The sequence below is a fragment of the Ambystoma mexicanum genome, chromosome 6q, assembly GCF_040938575.1.
Source record: "Ambystoma mexicanum isolate Mex_15411 chromosome 6q, UKY_AmexF1_1, whole genome shotgun sequence".
Taxonomy (NCBI): domain Eukaryota; kingdom Metazoa; phylum Chordata; class Amphibia; order Caudata; family Ambystomatidae; genus Ambystoma; species Ambystoma mexicanum.
Window position 1 is genome coordinate 145873717 of NC_090937.1, and position 20878 is coordinate 145894594.

Sequence of the window (20878 nt, forward strand, 5' to 3'; positions counted from 1 at the left end):
TTAAAATGCAGAGACTTTGATACTCAGTTATCCAAAAGCAAGAAACAATTTGAAGATAGTGAGCAAGAATTGGCACACTTAAAAGCCTTAGTGGATCACATTAGGCAGGATAAAGATGAGGTTGTTTCAGAAATGCAGATTTTACAAAAAGAACATTGTGAAAAAGAAGGTGATCTCCAGAGTGCAGAACAAGAAATGATTAAAATGATTCAAGAAAGAGACAAGAGAAATAAAGAGTTCAATGAATGCAAAATGCAAATGTGCGACATGCAGGAGGTGAATAATAAAATGAATGGTGAAAACAACTATTTGCAAGATGAAGCCAACAGACTCCTTAAAAAGTGTAAGGACTTAGAACAGCAAATGTGCATTCCCAGGTCCCAGGAGAGGTGGCAGGGTACCACATTCAATGGAGTGGAGGTGAATTCTAGCTCTGCCCAAAGAGCTAGTGCTCCAGTGACTGGGCCGGTGACTGAACTTGGTTGCAGCGCCCTTGGGGGATTTGATACTCCCATTGGGGGCAGCCACCAATCTCATACACCTGAAAACAGGATTGAATCACAAAATAATGCAATTCCATGCATTGCAACAAGTAGCCCCATAAAAATAATGAAATCCATTAAAGCCCTGATCAAACCATTTAAAAAGGGAGGTGAATGCTGCATTGAGGATCACTTAGAAGTGGTGCATGACATTTTTAAAGCACTCCAGATACCTAAGGAACAGTACAGACAATATTTTCATTTAACTTTAGATGCCCCGATGGCCAGCATCATAAGGGGATTAAATGAACAGCAGAATATGACATGGCTGGAGTTTGAAAAAGAAATTAGGCGTCATTTTTCTCCTTTTCAGTCATTGCAGGAGGCAAAGAAAGTCGCGTACACAATTACTGCTGGGCCTAATATATCACCTCGCCAATTTTTACAAGACTTAAAAAGAGCATTTTCTCGCTTTGATGTATCTTTTGACTCAAATTCCAATGAGTTTAAAACTGCATACTTCTATGGGCTACAGAAAGACATCATATCCCAATTGGTCCGTGAATTTGACCGTGACAAGTCCCTTGAATGGATTGTACATCAAAGCACAAAACTATATGAGGTACTCTATTGTCAGGGTAGAGAAAGTGATAAAATGAAAGATACTACACCTAAATCTAAAGAACCCTCAGCCACAGTAATGGAAATCAGGTCAGCCAAAATGTCCCTTGAGTCTGCTCAAAGCCAAGGTAAAAATAATGTGACACCTGAACAAAGGGGTAATCAACAAAGATCGCCATTTCCTGTACCAATGTTCCAATCACATGATCCTAGTAATAGTACATCAGCCCTAGGTATTTAGGGGACAGACCCCGGGTAGGATACCGGCCTGATATGGCAGGTATGAACAATAACCAGAGACAAAATCAAGATCAAAGAAATGATGGTCCCTACCAGTCATTGGGGACACAGAGCAGATTTGATCCCAGCACCAAGATATATGGTAATCAGGATAGGCCCCGATATGTGGATCGATTTACTGATAATGGAAATCAACATAGGGGCCAGTACCCACAATCTGAGAGACAGGACATGAGGCAAAACGTGAACTACAGTCCACGCCAGTACAATGATTCCCCACCAGGGGACTATAATCAAAGGATGGGTGCAACCCGCTCCCCTCCACAAATGAATCAAGAGTTCAGAAACCATCCCAACCGACATCAATCACCTGAGAGGTATCAGAATAGATCCAATCAGGGGGAAAACAACCAATATCGACCTAGGCCACAGAAAGAGGATCCTAGAGAGATGAAAAGGTTCCAGTGCCTTGAGGCCCAAGTGAAAATGTTAGCTGAGCAAATAGGAAAGCTCTATGCAGCGCAAAAACAACCTTCCAAAGAGGGGGCTGATGGCCATAGCAATGACCGGGGGGCTTCCGAAAAGTGACTAAGTACTTATGATAACTGCAGTGCAAAAATGACAGATTGCTCTGATATAATTTTGCATAACGACTCTGAGATGCCTAATGGATTAAATGTGAAAGTGCCAGTAAATGAACTTGTGACAGAAAGTGCAAATACTTCTAAAAAAGAGGTACGGTTTAACCTAGAGCTAAATAAAACAGTAAAGATTTGTACAAATGAAAAAGAAACATTAGGAATTCCAAAAGAACAAAGGGACAGATTTAAGAAAAATGATTCATGCATGGGGAATACCAGTGAACAGGGAGTAAGTGGGGATGCTATAGCTCCTTCCCTGGGCAAGCTAAACAATGACCAAACACAGACAGAAAAAGGAAATACTCACAAGGAGGGTACAAGTCAATCACCTGAAGAATTCTTTGAGCCACATATTTTTGAAGAGGCTGAAAGGGCTGGTATCACACTAAATGATCACAAATGCACAGAATTAAAAAATGACAAATTGCTGAATGATGTTGTTACACATGTTCAGTTGGAGGATTGTAATGTGGTCTCTGATGTTACCCAGATGGATGGGCGAACAGTGGCCACACTCCAAAAAACCTCTGATCATGGAGAAATGAATAAAAAATCTCGCGCTGAAATGGGTAAAAAGGAGGGAAAAATGTCTTTCCATTTACCAATGTGCTTAGCCAAAAGTGAAAAAGACCTGAGAAAGGTGAGTCCTGAAATCAGTAAGAATTCACATTTCTTATGTGTATTAGAGGAAGTTGAGGACAGATATTATGCACCCATCACTGTAGAAGAAAAATGCCACACCTTTGCTATGATTGACACTGGCGCACAGGCCACAATTATGTCCAAGGAGCTGGTAAAGAGTATCAATGAAGGGAGGCCTCCACAGAGTCAGATCACAGTGAAGGAAAATCAAGGCCCAGTGCATAACTTTAATGGGGAGGAGGTGCCCATCATAGGTGTAACTGAGGTTGACATAAAAATAGGAAAGCACAGAATGAAACAAGAGGTATTGATCACATCTATTTGTGAAATTCCATTTCTGATGGGGATAGATTGCCTGAAAAGATTGTCTCCTCTCATAGATGGGGTGAATGGAGTGCTGTGGTCCTTAACTAAAAAACCATTGAGGCCTAAGAAAATAAAATCACAAAACAGCAATATAAATGAATGTCACTCCGTTGCCAAAACAAATGATGCTGTGGAGGTATATCTCCAGAATAGCTGCATACCTAGTGTCACTGTCATATTAATGTGTCAAGACAAAATGCAGAGCGACAATGAAAAACTACCTGTACAAATATACTTGGACCCAAGGAAAGATTGGCAGACTGCCATAGATGAGCACACATTATGTTTTTATCTAAAAGAGAAAACGTGCAAACAGAATATTGCTCCTAAAACAGATTCAGAAAAACACATTACCACTCTGGCAGAAATACACATGGAAGATGAGCAACCATGGGTTCATGTTGGTATAAATGATTATTTTAAAACAATAAAAGCCACTTTAGCGCTTGAACATGAAAGGAGTTTCATTAATGAGAAATTGTTGCAAAAAATAATGGAAAGGGAAGAAATCCCGAGATTTAGGATTAAAAACCAATATGTTTCTGGCTTGGACAGTCCAGACTTTGAAAACCGAATTGCAGGCAGATGCATGCTTAAAATTAGCATTGGACAGAAAACAATTTATCATAATGTATGGATAGTGAGTGGAGCACAAAATGAATTTTACATGGGAAATGACATCATGCACAGAATGTGTATGGTGTTAGATTTCCTTAATCAAAAAATATGGTCACGCCTAGGTGGTCCGGCACCTGAATTTGAAGACAAAAGAAGGGCTTATCATTGTGCACAACTGGTTCCTTATGCAATCGAATTACAAATGAGGAAAAATACTATTATTCCTGCATTTACAAAACAGTTTGCAATAACACTGAAATGCAAAAATGGACAGCAGATGAAAGGCTCTGATGCATTTGTATGCCTGAATGAATCCATAAAACAGCAAGGCCTGGATTGTGAATACATTGCATTGGTAGACATTGGTGAGGGATCTGTAAAAATCATGGTAAATAATAAAGGTTGTCAGGATATTCATTTAGAGGAAAACTCCCCATTAGGAATGGCCATACAAAAATCACATTATACGGCAGATTTAAATAACATGGTGATTGGGAATATTCCTGAAAAATATGTAGATGCCAAGGGCGAGTTGCCAGAACACCTGGACTCTCAGCCCAAAGGAATATTTAAAATTAATTCTGTGTATCCTTATGATTCAAATGAGACAGTGTGCTGCCATCAAGAGGATTGCATAATATTTAATTTAAATGAAAATGAAACAGAAAATCAGCCCATTGAAGTGGAAGCTGATATGCCAAAATATTTAAAAGTGGCAGCTTTACAAAAGACACAGCCACACAGTTAGAAGAAAGCGCCGAGATTCCCTTACCAGAAGATTTTCCAGAATTTTCCAAAATGGTAGAAGAGCAGATCTCCTTAGCGGATGCATGTGAAAGCAATGAGGAGTTTAAGGATGTATTTGCAAAAGATGCTTATGATTGTGGTTTAACTGATTTACATGTGGCCACACTACCAGAAGGGTGTAGTAGAAACCCAGTGTTTGTACGCCAGTATAGACTACCGCTGGCATGTTTAGAATCATTGGCAGAGATTATTAAAAATTTGGAATCACGAGGAATCATCAGGCCCATTCATAGCACATCCAATACACCTATTTTAGGTGTATTGAAGCCAAATGGTCAATGGCGGCTGTGTGCAGACTTGAGAGAGTTAAATAAAAGAGTACCAATATCTAGATGGCCACTGCCATTCATTGATCAGGGCCTAGCTCAGGTACATGGTTCAAATGTATTTACCACATTAGATCTCACCTCTGGATATTGGTGCGTGCCATTGGCAGAGGAGATACAACATTTATTTTCCTTTACATTTGACAGGACTCAATATGCCTGGCTTAGAGCTCCGTTCGGGTACATCAATAGTGGGAGTGAATTTGGCATATTTTTGAGAAAGGCCATGCCGGATGCAGCGGAAAGAGGAACAATAGTTTATGTGGACGATGTCCTGATAAAAAATGAAAGCCTGAAAAGCCATTTTGATGAAATAAGACATGTACTTGGCAAATTGCAGAAAGCAGGCGCCAAAGTATCTTTGCAAAAAGCACAATGGTGCAAGAAAAAAGTGAACTTTCTAGGACATGAAGTGACTGAACATGGGCTAAATCCACAAAAGAAGAAAATAGAGGCCATACAAAGATTAAAAGATCCTAAAAATGTGAAAGGAGTAAAAAGTTTATTAGGGATGACAGGCTATAACAGAAAGTTCATTGAAAATTATGCAGAAATCACTCAACCATTGACTAAACTGCTTAAACTGAATACTCCCTGGAAATGGGAAAAAGGGCAGTCTGATGCAGTGGCTAAATTAAAGGAATGTCTTGTAAAGGCACCATGTTTAGCATACCCCATAAAGGACAGGGATTTCTTCATAGAAATAGGTTTTTCTGAACATTGTATGTCAGCAGTGTTATCACAAAAACACGATTTGAATCACAAAACCATTGCATATGCAAGTAAGGCATTTTCCCAAGTTGAAATGAAATTTAATGAATGTGAAAAGGCCCTATTAACCACTGTGTGGGCGCTACAACATTTCCGCCCCATTGTTCAGGGAGAAAAGGTAATTATTGAAACAAATCATCAACCTTTGCAATTTTTAGAGAGTAAAAGAATTAGATCAGGTAATCTAGCGCAATCCAGAATCACTTCATGGACGCTAGCATTACAAGGTTTTCCCGTAGAAGTGAGATATGGACAAAATAAAAAGAACCCAATTGCTCAAGGGTTAGCTGACTTACATGACTGTGCAGCTGAACAAATACCAAATGAAATGGAAGTAGAAACTAGTTTACAGGAATTTGAACAATCACCACACAAAGCTTTTGATGAAAAAACATGCAAGGATTTGCCAACTGTATATGTGGATGGTTGTGCTTTTCACATTGAAAATGACAGTAATAAACAGTTAGTGGCAGGGATAGGAAATGTCTGGTTGAAATGTGAAGGTGTCCCCAGTATAGGGATGAGGATTGGAGATAGGAGCAGTCAGGTGGCGGAATTGGTAGCCATTTATAAAGCAATTGCTACTGCAGTTGATAAAAAGTTCAGTGAAATTGTCCTGGTGACTGATTCTGACTATGCACGGAATAGCTTTGTGGAGTATTTGCCTGGTTGGAAAGCAAGAGGCATGGTTACATATAACAAAAAGCCACTTAAGCATGGAAAAATGATACAAGCCTTAGACAAATTGGTGTCAGAGAATGAGTTAACAATATACTGGAGAAACATTCGTGGGCATTTAAAAACACCAGGAGAGGATAAGGAGGGAAATGATAAGGCAGACCACCTGGCTAAGATTGGAGCTGTAATGGGAGAATTGCTACCTATTGATTATTTAATGGGTGAAATACAAATTGATGCAGTCACACGTTCTAAAGCACCAAAGGAGGTAGATCAACCGGTGGTGCAGTGGAGTCATGACACGCCAGACCAAGATTTGATTGAGGCACAAAAGAATGATCAAATTTTGGGAATCTATTATAATCATTTGATAGATCCCGAACAAAATCCTTTAACAGAAAATGACTGTATGGGAAAAGAAGAGTTGAGGGTGTTATTAAAGAACAAAACACGAATTAGATTACAGGATGGACTCATGATTAGAGAGTCCATAACAGGACAAATACAGTGGGTAGTACCCCTTTCATTCAGAGGACTAATGCTACACCATGCACATGATGCCATAACCGCAGGCCATAGAGGTTCACAAAAAACATTAGAAATACTAAAAGATTATGCTTACTGGCCACATATGTCCCAAGATGTGGAATTATATACTAGAGGATGTCTAGTATGCGCCCAATTTAAACCTGCTTCACCAATGCATAGAGCACCATTGATGAAAAGAGGCCTAACTCTCCCATGGTCAGATTTGCAAATAGACTATGTAGGTCCTTTAAAAAGGTCGAGCAGGGGACACCGTTATATTTTGAGTGTGGTATGTTTGATGTCGAAGTGGATTGAATGCATTCCTGCACCAGATTGTAGTGCGCAAACAGCAGCCACATTGCTGGTGAACCATGTGTTCTCAAGGTTTGGGTTGCCACAAAGAATTGAGTCAGACAGAGGAAGTCATTTCACAAGTACTCTAATGAGTAAGGTATGGCAAATACTAGGTGTGAAAAGGAAACTACATATCGCATATCGGGCGGCGTCTTCAGGTACAGTTGAAAGAAGCAATAGGTCTGTTGTGGATATTTTAAAGAAATTTGTGGCAGAAGCAGGTTCCAGCTGGGATTTACGTTTACCATTGGTTTTGATGGCAATCAGGTCGACTCCTGCCAAAGCAACAGGTGTTAGCCCCCATGAGGTCTTAACAGGTAGGAAAATGGTGTTACCACAACACCTACTATACAGAACACATGAGCAAACCCTTGTGAGTGCATCCACAGTTCATGAATATATTGATGAACTGAGGAGGCATTTGCAACATGCATTTGCTTTTGTGCAGAGAAATCTGGAAAGAGCTGCTGACAGTGCAAAATCGTATTATGATAAAAAGACATCAGTAAAGGAATACAGTGTAGGGGATCAGGTGTACAAGTTTCATTTTGGAAAAAGTAAACAGAAAAATTCTAAATTTCTAGCAGCCTGGCAGGGGCCATTTCGAATTATAGATAAGGTCTCTCCTGTAGTGTATAAAATTTTGAAAAATGAAGGTGAAACAGCAATAGAGCAGTTTGTCCATGTAAATCAAATTAAACCATGCCATCCCAGACATGAGATTAGGCAGCTTGAGCATGTAGAAACAGATAAAGTCCCTTGAACACAAAAAGAGAAAATAAATGGGTGTAATCAGGAGGCAGTGACAAAGAAGTTAAAAAGTTGATTGTTATAATGGCACATAAACACTGTAATATATGTAAAAATATATAATATAAAATAAATAAATAAATAAATAAATGCACATATAACGGAAGCTCATGGTTGGTGTGCAGAGAGAAAGTGTATTAAATATTGAATGCTGTTTATGTGTGCTTGTTTTCTTTTAACTTGTGTTTAATTTCAGAAAAAGAAAAACGAAATATTTTTACCAAGCATGTTTTATTTTTGGCAAAAGGGTGAAGTTAGTATTGTGCTATGTACTTAATTTGTTTATTTTCTATTTAATTTAGAAAATTAACATTATTTGGTCGGAGGTTCCGGGATCAGAGGCCACGGGAGACGATGGAGTCCTGGAGTCCCCTGGATGAAGACCAAAAGATGCCTGCCTCCAGGTGGAGGTGAAGACAAGATAACCAGAATGCTAAAAAAGATGACTCCTATGGATCTAAGATTGCCAAGATGAAAGTGTACTCGAATGAACCAAATAACATCGCTGGTCGGGACATATCAGAGGCAGACAAGAGTGCTGACATATGGAGTTCCACGTATTTATTATTTTAATTATTTATTTTAATTTGTTATATTAATTATTTGTTTTGGTTAGTTGTTTTATTTCATTGTTTTAATTGACTTGAAAAATCTAAACTTAGAGTAATGCCACTTCCACTGAGAAGGCAAATGTAGAACATTTTGTAAACTAATGAACTCAGATGAATACTGTATTGATTACAACTTTTTCATTGATGAACATGAATATTCATTTTATTGGATTGATATATTGTGAAAAGAAGAAAAAGAACAAATTGTTTTTAGGAATTGGCTTGGATCGTAGCCAGATTCTAAAAACAAAAGGAGGGTATGTAAGGATATTTGGCGTGTTACAGCACAGAGTACAGAACTACTGCACAGGTAGACATTTTTTTGCAGCACCACCACAAGGGTGCGGTGCATTGCTATATGTGTTACCAGATTAACAAGGAAAGACAGGCTATTCAGTCAAAAACGATTTTAACATATAAGATGCAAATCTATTTTTACAGTTAAAAGCACACGTGCACATTCAAAAATGCACACTATTTTTCACCTGAAATGCCTATGGTGCGAGAGACACATTTGAAAATAATAACTAACATTACTTATAACTAACCTGACTAATGAAACATAATCCACTAATAAAAATGTGTCTCCACTGCAGAATTAGGCCTATTCTGAAAGTGAACTTTTAAACGCACATCCATTTTTTTTTCTCCTCTCTGCTGCCCTGTCCACATAATTACAGGAAGCAAAAGAGCTCGAAAGAACAGGAAATCAGTTGGTTACAAAGTATTACTATAAAAATGAGCCATTGTGTAGAGAAGGAGGAGATGGCATGATTGATTCTGATTGGAGCAGCGTCATAGCAAGTATCATGCTAGAGGGAGTGATCAGAGTTTTGCTGGGGGGAGTTTGAGGAGAGAGAAGGGCAGTCAAGATTTGGCAGAGCTGGGAGAAGGACCTATTTTTTCCTGGTTGGAGCATTCCTATCTGCAAAAGCTGAGAATTCCAGGCAATGACCCCGGTTTAAGAAGGAAAGGCGATCCTTTTTACTGGGGTTAATCTTCAAGGGAGCCACATTCAGAAAGAGAACAGCTAAAGAAAACTCTGAACAGATAAGGTAATTACATAAGTGTGGGAGCTGAGTGTGTACGAGGCGAGAATGTTCAGTCAGAGTAGGAAAGGAGATTCAGGTGCCTTAATCACACGTTAATGTTGCAAATTGTGTTCTGTTCTCCGCCAGTTTTTTTTCAGTGTATTACAGACAATGCTGTCAATGTGCTGTTTTATTTATTTCTGTAAAGAGTGAGATCGTGTTTAAATGCAACTTTTATAATACAGAAAAATATTTGAAAGCAGACGAGTGGTGTGTCTTATATTTACCAATACAGTGCTGATGGTGAGGGGAGATTTTTAAACAATGCAATTGTCATTTTAAGACAGATGTGTGCATGATCATATGCAGTATGGACAATTGAGAGTGATTGTTTGTAGCATAGCTCGTTGGAGGTACATGAGCCAACGGGAAGAGGGACTCTCTGAACATAGTTCCCTACCGTATATAAGGTAGTGGAAATTACCACAAAATTACCACATATAGCTCTCTGTCGTAAATAAGTCAGTGAGATCGCCCATGGTGGCACACTAACACTAACACTGAAAATGTGATATTCCTAAAATGTAGGTCTGTGGTCTCTCTAGTGATTACACGAAAAATCTAAGCAAAGATAAGGGATTCTGGACATTGGGGCCACAAATAAAACAAGGGAATTATGCTCACCAAAATACCACCAACCACGCATACCAACCACGCATACCAAATATGCATGTCTGGGTGATGAAATAATGCATGTCCACTGTATTATTGTTGTACATGGCCCAATCTGAATACGAGGAGTGATTATTGCTAAGTTATTTTTTGGCGGTAATAAAATACCGTCAGGCCCCAAATCTCCACAAAATACCCTACAGATCACATAGATATTAATACAAATCAAATATACATCTAGTAGGTATCTGTCATTGATCACTTCAGTGGGTGATGTAGGAAAAATTTATATTTTTATTTGATTCTGGATACAATAGGTTCTTCCTTTGATTTTATTTCTTTTTTGTTTTCACAAGAATGTAATTTAAGCTATTGATAAACTACTAATACATATATTAGTAGGGTTAATATAAAGCAAACCGTACTTACCATTGCCCAATTAGTCCCACGCAGTTCACAACAAAATGTGTATATCAATTAATATAATGGTCTAAAATGTATGTGTTTAAATCCTGTATCTTTGAATACATAGTTTGAAAAAGCCAGTGAATAGCTGGGTGATACTACAGCAAACACGTCAAGAAACGCACATGCTGTTTGTATACGGCTACACACACTTTGCTGCTACATCTCTGAAAACCATGGACAACAATAGATTCTGTGTGTTCAGACAATCGAAGGGAGTTAGTGTGTTAATAAGAGGAAAGAAAAGGGATGATGATTTTAAATAAGGACACTCATAAAGTCAAACGCAATTAGACTGATTGCTAATGATTTTTCATGACGTATGGGGTTCTCACACTTGACAAATGACACCATTTTGAAATGTGTAAACTGCTACTAGCCTGATCATTTTTTTTCTTACTTTTCTTACGAAATTATACTAGTTATTCTTTCCCAGAAAGTGATATCTGCTAGTCAGGCCTCAATTTTATAGTGCTCAGTGTTGAAAAACATAGTGAAAACTAGGGGTGTACCGAAAAGTAAATTTAAATTTAATTATTCAGATGAATACCGAATAGTTTGACAAGTATTATGTAGCCAAATAGTTGCCTTTTTAATAAATAAAGCTATGTAGACAAGTAAAACACTTTGTAACTAAAAACACAATTTTAAATATGTATATCCATGAAAGGAATACATTATCAGAAAATAAACTTTTCGATTACAACGCAGTTTGTATTTATGTGCATTCATAGGTGTCGCTTATTGGCAAGGCAAGTAACTGAGACTAGCCCAAAAATATAGTATGCATGCATACAATCGCTGTGAGGGGAGAGTGGGAGGTGTCTACTTGTACTTTTAAGAGTTCCTTTTGGGACTGCCCATCTTTAGCCTTCTAGCACTGAAAGACAAAAGAAGTGATTACACCAGTTAGCACTCTGATAACTGCTAAAGTGCAACTGAATACAAAATTGTGGGATGCTTAAACAATGCTTTCTATCGGTGTTACTGAGTGGGAATGAAGCATTTGAAAAATGTATTTTCATTAATCGTATTTTTCATTTTTTGGGCTGGGACATGTTTGTGGTGTTTTGGGGCATGGTAAAAGAAAGCAGACAAAAATATTTAGGGAATGATGAGTCCTCCATAATTCTCAGCTGACCCTATATCTAAGGGAAGTGCTGATTTTCAGATCTTTACTTGACATGTGCATGTATAATTTACATATTTGCTTCACTTGTACATCCATAGGGTCCAATGTTTCTAAATTGTAAACTTTGTCTGTGTCTTCCTTGTCTTTATTGCACATGTATCCCTTTTTTCAACCCTCCAATGTTGGGAGGAACATTTCTGTTGCCACAGACTGGGGTGTTTTGGTTTAAAAATATAGCCACTTTCTTTATTACCATCTGCCACTTTTACTCAATTCAAAGGGACTCATTTTGGCAACATGAAAAAGTTTGAGGGCAGACATTGTAACCTATGTTTTGATATTACAAATACACCTCTGCAGCAAGCACACTTCCAACTGAGATATTTTACTTGCTTTATAATTTTGGCCTGCAGGCTGAATACAGTTCTTTGCTGGAGGCAGACTACCTCCTGAGCTCAGGGTTTGGAACTTACTGGGATCTCTGCACCAGCTATATTAATCCACGTAATTATAATATCTGTATTAGGAATTGGTGGGATTGGAACCTGTTGCTTTCAGATTTCTCACACTGGTCATCAGAACATCAATAGGCCCCTTAACAAAATACAATTTTCCAATTGCGACTTCATAAACTATTGTTCCAAGTCAATGGTTTTAAACTGCAAAAAAAATAGAATATCAGAGATGCATTCAAAATATTGAGAGTTTTGCTTCAGCTCACCCCTCCCCACAAACCACCAGTTTAAAGTATGTCCATCTAGCACAGTAAGGTCTGAGACTTTGTTTACACTTTCAGACTTCATCTACGTCTGCACTCAATCAAAAAAGTGACAGCAGCGTTGGTTTAATGATCCTTTTAAAAGGATAAACATGACACGCCTGAATGATTCCAGGTCAGTCAAAGCACCACTTAATGTATTTTGTAGGATAAACTATTCAGCTTAGAGTGAAAATTAATTAAGTATTCAGCCAAAGCCGAATATCTCATTTTCAGCTGGAATTCAGCCAAATACTTACCCGAAGATGAATTTCAGTACACCCCTAGTGAAACCATGTATCTATTTTGGGACATCCCCAGCAGTTGCCTTGTAGTTTGGTAAAATGCAAGTTACAGAGTTTCATGTGCAGTTCTTGAAGTGGTCTGCTTTTACCCAAAGTTCCAACATCCAGTGGCTGTGTTAACCATGGGCTACCCTTATATAAATGATATATAATTGTGTTTCCCCAAGGACTGGTGGCAGATTCATAAACAAATATCACCATATCACTAAAAAAATAATCTGTATTATTAGAGTTTTCAAGAGGAGCAAGAGTTACAGCATAACAGCGGGAATTGTTAATATTCCCATACATTACAAACATTGAATAAATCAACCATTTGGCAGGACACCCATTATAACCATTTGGCAGGAACATCAATTATAATCCAACTCTGAAATCAATTCCATGTATCATTCCTGTTTAATTAAACCTCTGTCTCCCCCTCTACACCCACCCTCCTCCCACACTTCGATCCCAATTCACACAATAGAGATGTATGCAAAAAGGAAACAACAGATGAGGTTTCTAAGAAGATCCAAGCAAGGGGCCTAGAACAACTAATTTGCGTTGTGCGTGTTTTCAGGTAGCAAGAGAGACGAAAAGGGAAAACAGAAATATAAAAAGAAATGTGAGGCCTGGGCATGACTAAGTTAAGTTCAATTATAGCTAACTTGGTCCGCATGCAAGTATCAACCGGCTTTTTACCCATCACCTGTGATCTACAAAACCCTACAATCAGCAGCCATTTCATATCTATTTTGGCATGGGATTTGAGCAAAATTGCTGTTAAGCTTTCCATGTCATATAACTCATACGCTTTTCTAGACCGTTCCATTTTGGTTGATAAAAGGCTCCTTTTGCAGTCTACAGTGAGACAAAATCTGTCCGCTAGCAGCAGTTTCTTCGGCATGTGTGATAATTGTGTATGACCTTCCCCTTGATCTTCAGACCAAAAAGCACCAGCAAGGGTGAGAATGTTTGCGCTATGCCATCCAGGGCCTTAATCCATGCTGGTACCACCTTCCAGTAACTTTGTGATAGGGGCACTCCCACCAGACATGCCAGTAAGTTGTTGTCATACCAAAGTTTCTACAGCATAGGGGGCTCACATTGGGGTATATTTTTGCAAGTCGATGTGCTGTCAGATACCATGGATGCATTGTATACTGTACAGCTATTGAGGAGGACCACATCTCCCTGTAAATTAAATGCCATTTGTGTGGGTCTTCTTGTATGTTTAGGTGAACAGTCCACTGTTTTTGGGAGTTTGGTGCATCTGTGTGCCCCCGGTCAAGAATGAAACTTATATTCTATATATGAGGCCTCTCTTATTGATATGTGTGTTTATGACTTCTTCAAACTGTGTCTTTGGACGTCTTAGACTATCTCCCCATTTATGGTATATTAGGGGGCCCTTTTATTGTAGGTATGCCCGATGTGACAGAGTGCCTATTCCCAGTGCCTCCTCTAGTTTGGTCATCTGTAGAAAATGTCCCTCTTTCCATAAATGCCCTGCTCTGGATAGCCATGCTTCGTAATATGATTGTTTCCGTAACTCTGTCCCTAAACGAAGGAGCTCAGATACAGCTAAGGGGTGAAGGCCAAGTCGTAACGCCCTTCATGTCTTCAACACTTCTCCACAAATGCCATAAAACATTTAGTACTGGGTGCATTTGTATTTTGCGAGGTATAAGGGAACCATAACCATTCCCCTTGGGTTACTGGTGCAAACAAGTTGTTCTCCAAGACCAGCCACTGTTTCTCTGTGTTCTCCCTCAAAGTGGTCAACTATTATTCGAAGTTGGGCTGTCCTGCAATGTGCAATTAGATTTGGGAATCCCAATCCCCTGTATCCTTAGGTAGAATCAGTGATGTATAGGCTATTTGGGGCCTATTGTCAACCGATATGGAGGGAAGGAGCAATTGTTTTAATTCATACGATCAAACCCATTTCGATGACATTTGATTGCCAACCTAGTTTCTCATGATCCATTCAACTGTCATAGCTGTGTGTATTCTTACTGGATCCGTGTTTCACCCACAACGAACCATTTAGGTCCAGCCCTAAAATATCTGCCATGTTCTCACTGGGAGGCCTTGTCAACAGCAAATACCCACAGCGGGTGATCCCGGATCCATCAATTCAAAGGCGAGCCCTGCCAGGACAATGGAGAGGTCACACTGGCGTGGTAATTACTGGAGACTCTTTGATGTAGGCACTTACATTTCCTGTGCACACACCACACTTCTTGCAGTCAAAGAGCTCTGAGATTGATATCCTCAGGCAAAGACTCTTGTTGCCACAGCATCCACGTTGGACCGCAAGCGAAGGCTTCAATTGATCAATCCACTACAGCAATTTGTGTATATATGGGTCCTTCTTGTTAGCAAACTAATTAAGGGGATTTTAATTACCTGTAGTATCTCAATTTCATGTGCAAAGGTCGTGTGTGTTCACAGTTATAAAAAGAAGAAGGAAAGAAGCCCATTGTTATAACCCAAAACATTGAACAGACTATTCTTAAGCATTTAGTAAACAGATGCCTGAACAAGAGGATCTTAGCAGATCCCATTATGATTTCAGGCAGACATTGAGCTCTTCAAACCAGTTTTTACACCTCCTTTTTATTGTGGAGAAACATTTCCACTTTGACTGAGATTGGGGGGCAATGCTTGACGTGGTTGTAAGAGCAGCCTTTGATCATGTTGAGGTCAGTGTCCTTTGCAAGATACTGCAGAATGTGCTAAGGAGGCCAACATTTGGAGTACATTTTTTTAGATATATAAAATCTGGAGAGAGTCGGTAGATATAGGCACACAGAGGAACAGGCTAAACTCCTTGGGGCTCATGATCAAATTCCCAGTAATTTGTGTGCCAGCATACCTGTAGGCAGCTTCATGCCACCAAATTCTGGTCATTTGCATGAACAAGTGCAAAAGTGCAGGGCAAAGGATTGCATACATGCCTTGTGCCCTGCACTTTTGCAATTACTAATACAATTACAATTAAAAATAATTACAATTAAACACTGCCTGCAATCTGTGCATGATAGGCTGCGTTTAACTGTAATTGTAAATGATACCTGCCATGTGAGCATGGCAGCCATCATAAACCATGGATCCCTATGGCGAGCCTGTTATTTATGCTGGTGCATAACGCTGGTGGGCTCCGTAGGGATCCCCAGCGTTTGATCCAGCGTTGCCTGTGCAAATGCTGCAGCATTTGTATTGTGGCGCGGTAGGGAGGCGTAGGAAATGCAAGTTGCGTTCCACCCCTCCTCTCCTCCATACAAATGGACGAAACTGTGCATGACATAAAAACCTTACGCAAGTCTTTACACATTTCATTCACGCTACGCAACAAAGAAATATTTCATTATTGGTTTGATGGTCTCTCTCGTGATAGTGGCACAAAACAACCCAAAATCATTTAGGGATTCCCTCTGGCTCTTATAAGCAGACAGAGCACTTTTAATAGATGTCAATTTCGTGTCCCAACAGACTATGCTGTATTATGCTGCATGGAGGAAACAGGAAAACACATACCCATTGCATGGAGTGTTCCATGAAGGGTAATACATTGCCAGTAGTTAACAAGTGAGTCAATGTAGGAACAGGCAATTGAATTGATGTAAACTGAAAGACAATCACAGTCTTGGAAGCAATTGCAAGCTGCCCACGTGAATGATGGTATATTGCAACTCCATAGCCCACTGCAAGGATCTCCATCATATCTGTCCTTGTATGTTTAAATAAAAGAACATTACTGGCCATAAAACTATACTGTAGTGGGATGACAACATTTATGCTCAACAAATTAAAATCACTGGGAGTAGCCTCCCAAACAGCAGAAACATAAATCACATTCATTATTATTATTATTATTATTATTATTATTATTATTTTTATTATTATTATTATTTTGTTTTATTGTGTTATGGTTCATTTGAGCCTCTCACAAATCACACAATTTTAAACATAGACATTGTTATGTCATATCTCGGTAAAATAAATAATTCAGCAACTTTTAATCTGTAGTGTTCAGTATAGCCCATCCCAGACACTACCACAGGCTCAAAGGATAGAGCTGGCTCGATGAGTCGATCTGCAGTTAAAAACCTTTCGTAGCTTACATTTGTGTGCCAGAATCGAGTACCTTGTGGTTGTAATCCACACTTTGAAGATACCATCTCAATAAAGGACATGGTCTTTCTGAAATAAACCATCGCTGGATTGCAGAATAATAATATCCCATTAAATAGCAGTGATTTATCAACAGCAAATGTGCATCTTCATCTAAAACCTAACCATGGCCTAAAGCCATGTTTACACATAATGAATGTCTGAAAGGCCAGGAGGCCTATAACTTGAGAAGGAATTAAACAATCAGCACTTCTATGGTAACTTCATGTGCTTTACTTTGCAAGGGTGTTTGCCAGGGCTCAGCCCCAGTACTTATCTTTGAGCCCTGACACTTAGGGCCTGATTCACAGAAGTGTTTTATAATGGCACAGTCCCATATGAAAATGTTCTGTGAATCAGGCCCTTATTGTCTCAGACTCCATTTGATTATGATGTGGTGTTTTGGCAACCGTATTGTTTTAATTGCCAGTCGTCATAGTCAATCATCAAGCAACTACAGTGTGCAACACTTGGGGTCTCTGCATCGGGGGCCAGCTCATTGTTGTTCATGAGCCTGATGATTCAGGTGGGAAGAGGAATGCTAGTTATCCATTTTCAGAGAGAACAATGAGTTGAAAAGGTAGTAGCCAATCCTCTGTGCTTGTGGACAGAACAGTGCCCATGCCAGCAGCTCCAACACAGGGCAAAGGACAGGGAACAGGTCAAAGCCCAAGCACAGTGCCTGTCACGAGAGTCAAGCTACACAGAAGGATATAGCTGCAGGGAAGTTCATTAGTTCAGTTATGAATTTTCCTGAATTTGCTCATCAATTTTCTATAGGAGGAAAGCACATTAGATCTTTTTCTGTCGATAGTCAACATGTTCCACTTGCCACTTACAGAAGCATAGCCACGTGTTAACTATGATGTGTTTTAAAAAACACTTTAAAGGTCCCATACTTCAAGAAAAAAACAGCATGTTGAGTTATTTTGTGTTAGGCTGATTGATATCTGTAAAACGCACATATGCATTAGGTAGTGAATCCACCAACCCTGATGTGCCCTGAGATTTACAGCTTTAACCCCAAAAATACTGACATTGTGGGGAGATGCCCATTGGTGGTGGCAACAGTGGACTGGGAGCTTCCAGCCCCGATGTGTAACAGGTATGCTCAAAAATATTTGGGCCCTGGCACTAATTTTTTTTGCAAACTAAGAACTCGCAACTTGATTGAAATACCCTAAAGTGGGGCTGCCAATCATGAAGCAAGCAAACTGGATCAGGCCACTGAATCCCTTCCCGCGTGCCTCCACACGCAGGGAATATCACAGAGGAATTGCTTTGAGAACGGAGAGCAAAGACAATGTTCCTCAGCAGCACAAGCTTCAATTTGATTTTGAGAGATTAAGGCAACGTCTCCAGCAGTTGATTCTCTGGCGAGGGTCCGGCGTGCAATGCAGAACTGCTCTGAAATCAAAACAGCCCAAAAGAGTGAATCGCAGCACACTAATCAATTCAATGATAATCAAAAATAGAATCAACATTATAAGCACATAGAAATAAATACCCCCCTTGCCATTAAACGATTGCTTTATTTTAAGAAAAATCCAAACTGTATTTTTTTGCAGCAACACTCCAACACGTAATTGGCACCATATATAAAGTATTAGTCGAATATGTCTTTTCCGCAAACAAACTACACTTGCCACATCTCCACCCATTAACCATCCTTATTATTTCAACTCCAATCCAGAGCTCTGAGCAATGTATTGTGGAAATGCAAATTCATTCAAAAATATGCTTTGAACGCAAGAGAATGCAGCTATTCTGAGCTGAACCTGGGACATGCTATGTAACAAGGAAGTCATGACTGAAACCTTTTCATTTTCTGAACAGTGATGAATCTACAAGTATTATTACACTACCAGCTCGCATTCCTTCGGAGGTCTTTGCAATGTTTCTGTGCAGAGTAATTGGGCACCCCTGATTACAAAAAACTGCTTACGAACGTTATGACTACAACGACCTGCACGAATGTAATCACCATAATGAACACATAGAAATAAACAGACTCCTTCCCGTTAAACAGTTGTTTCATGTTAAGAAAAATGCAAACTTTATTTTTGTCTGCAACTGTCCAACAAGTCTTTGGCACCATATATTAAGTGAGAGTAGAATATGTCATTTCAGCAAACAAGCTACACCTGCCACATCTCCACCCAGCAACCATCCTTATAATTTCACCTCCAATTCAGAGCCCTGAGCAAAGCATTGTGACTATGCAAATTAATTCAAAACTATGCAGCTATTCTGAGCTGAACTTGGGACATGCTAATAACAAGGAAGCCATGACCGAAACCATTTCCTTTTCTGAACAAAGATGGATCTACAAGTGCTATTAAACTGCCAGCTCCCATTCCTACAAAGGTCTACTGCAATGTTTCTGTGTAGAGTAATTGTGCACCCCAGCTTTAAAATAAAAAAGTACTTAAGGTTACCTTGCACGAACAAACCCTAGATAACACTGGTTACCACTCGTACCACTGTTTAAACAAAATGTATTTTCAACTGGTTTGATTTCCACCGGCATGTAATTTACCAATTGGCATGTGTCGCCAGTGTGGTAGTGGCAACTGCATCACGTGCTGCTTCAGTGATGGTTTGACAGAAACATATATGTTTGAACTGCCCGTCCACTGTTTTTTCTGATGGGCACACACATCATTTACTGCAGTAAAATTCTCCTGTGTCCTATTAGATATCTACCATCTGCAGTATTGGACTTTTTATTGTGATCCCCTACTGAAACAATTGTAAATCAGATTTCAAGTCAATATCCCCTGACCTCTATCAATGTAATATTTAAAAAAAAATAAAATCTGTTGAGCGGACTTGCTGCAAATTTGCAAATTGAGACGTTTCTGGCTCGTGCACTTCACATGTTTTTGCTAATTTGGGGGAAAGCATTAACATCACAGCACTTATACATCTGCAGAGTCTGTATTATTATCTTGTTCTTAATCATGCAGCCAGCGGAGCAGCCCCAGCAAGGCACATCTCTATCAGACTGAGCACTAAAAGAATGAATGTGCAAATGCAATCGTGCCTGCCCTGACACCCCCTTTCATGACATTGCCTTCTCGCCTCAACTCATTGGCCCCTGGAAAAAAAATAGCTCGAGTCTCCGCGGAATAAATAAGCCTTTCAAATATAGCCGAATGGTTTTACAGTGTACACTATCTAGTCAAAACATACAAATTAAAAGATGCAAAACCGAATATTAGAGAACAATGCTATGATTTTGCTATGATCTTGTTGGACATTGTACATTTTGCAATCACTGCTCGCAATTTTCCTAACTGCACCTTTGTAGTCTGTTGGAAAAAAAATATCTATATGAGATTTTCTATTTTGTCCTATTTTCTCAGCTCAGTGTGTACCCCCTCCAGACTCCAGAAAAATCACGTGGAATCTCAGTGCATACGCCGTCTGCACCCTAGACAAATTGCATGGAGACTCAGTGCGTACCCAGTCCGCACCCTGTTTGCTCCAAAACAACACAAGATACCCGCACAAATCCACAGGAATCAGACCCCTCCTATGGGACACCTACAACCCAGCCCCCATCACCCCAGCCTGCAGGCAGCCCCCACTACATGGGATCCCCCAACCCCCATCCCCCCAAGCCTACAGGCAGCCCACAATACCTGTGACAGCCCAGCCCCCCTCACCCAAGCCCGCAGGCAGCCCCCCACGACATGGGACACCTCCACCCCAGCCCCCATCACTCAACCACCACCCTGCAGGCAGCCCCCACTACATGGGACACCCCTAACCCATATTACCCCAGCCTGCAGACAGCCCACAACACCTGTGACACCCCAGCCCCCATCATCCCAGCCTGCAGGCAGCCCACAACA